Here is a 1,820-nt window from a genome sequence, read left to right on the forward strand (position 1 = left end):
GTTGTTCTACAAGTGAAGTCACCTCCAAATTGGGACAGTAAGTTACAGTTTTTATTGAGTGAGCTGCCGTCTATGGGCTCCTCCTACTCAACCTGTCATTACCCCCAAATTTGGGCTCGGATCTTACTCAACAGATTCTTTTGAAATTACCTTTGGGAAACTTCCATATCACTGCAAATGCCCTTTTCTTACCAATCTGGTCAAAAGGCCTTAGGGTTTGATCTCTCGGAACTCAGGATATTTGCTCTCTTTGTAAAAGACTTCTAAAGATAAAATTCAAAAGCAAAGTCAGGACCTTTTGCACGTAGTCCCAAAACAATGAGCTAGATAAGGAGATAAATCCTATCTTCTTCCTGAAACTGGCTAATGGGCAACCATTACAAACATTCAAACTATTTCATTCAATATGACAAGTGAGAGCCCTCCTGACTTCGTCTATGCCCTTAACGGCTATCTGTGACCTCCTTCCTCCCCTACAGCCACACCGTGCTTCACAGATTGGTACTTCAAGCTGTCCACTGGGCCCCTTGGCCCTTGCAAGGCCCTCTCTTTTCTCTAGGTCTGGCCCTAATCCATGCTATGGCTTTGGCCCCAGCCTTCTGTTCTCTGGGCTCCTGGCCCTCACATGGTGGCTGTAACCCTATCCCAGTCCTCAGCCTTCTGGGTTCCTGACCCCAGGCCAGGCTGTTTTTGCTACCCCAGTCTTCTGACTCCAGGCCAGACTTCTGTCACTGGCCTGGCCTTTCTTAGCCTCAACCCACAGCCCTCTGGGTCCTTGATCACAGGCTAAGTGCCCACCAGGCACCCCTCCGTGGCCTCCATACCTCCCCTGTAGCCACAGCCCCATCCTCTGGTTCTTAATAAGAACATGAATGCAACATAAACATAAGCAAGCTGCCTTGCAAGCTAAAAGTCTTCCCACCCCAGCTCAGTGTCCCCATAAGCCATACCTCCCTTGGAGCCTTCTCATCCTAGCTCTCTTGGGTGGCTTGAGTGCCTGACGGGCTGCCTCCTGCAGCCCTCCTCCCTCAGGAGCTCCTCTCCCTGCTACCTGCCTGGGCTCAGGTGCTGGTCTTACGTGCCTCCAAAGTCCCAACCCTTCCTGCCACGTTGGCTCTTCAGCCACCCACTGGAATTCCCTTTTGGCCTGATGACCAGCTTGCCTTTCCTTGCTACAGCTTAGCTCAGCTGCTCACAGTTTCCACTTCTGGACTCCCTAGATGCCTGCCTCTTAGCTGCTTGCCATGGAGCAGCGAGTTACAGGACAGTCTCCCCAGGTGCTAGCTCCTACCCTGGGCTGCTTGCTTTCTTGCAGCTAGCTCTCTAGCACCCAGGTGCCAGCCCCCACATAGCAAGCTTGATTTGCTGCTCTCTCCTTTAAAGTAACAGGAACTTTTGGCTCCCTGTTACAGGCTGGTGTGAGGACTAATCCATTTGTAAAGTTATTTGATACCAACAGAGCCAAGGGGTATACAAGGGCCAGTCCTCTGCCCACTGAAGGCTTCCATAATGGAAAAGTAAATGAACATGAGCTCAAACTGTAGGTGTAACTTATTGCAATAGCCTAACCCTGGGTTTATGCTCTTCCAGTCTGGGAATAGAAAATGACCACGTGATCCATATATCCAGTCTGAAGAGCTTGCTTACTGTTATCAAATACCATTAACACACTACTTAAAAGCAGGATACAGACCTGTGTGTGCCTCTGTATACCCACCTGTGAAAAGTTTGAATGCTGGAAAGCAGCTCAGGCTGAAGATGAGTCACGGCTTCATTAAAATAATAATAGTTTTGCATTGCCTCCTTCCTGTGGAGGGCGG

The 1,820-nt window shown here is 49.6% G+C and overlaps 1 pseudogene; it reads left to right on the forward strand.

The window, feature by feature from the left end:
• LOC102380385 overlaps positions 1-1,820 on the forward strand; it is a 65,026-nt pseudogene that overhangs the window by 42,273 nt on the left and 20,933 nt on the right.

This window comes from Alligator sinensis, unplaced genomic scaffold (assembly GCF_000455745.1).
Source record: "Alligator sinensis unplaced genomic scaffold, ASM45574v1 scaffold1399_1, whole genome shotgun sequence".
NCBI classification, from domain to species: Eukaryota; Metazoa; Chordata; order Crocodylia; family Alligatoridae; genus Alligator; species Alligator sinensis.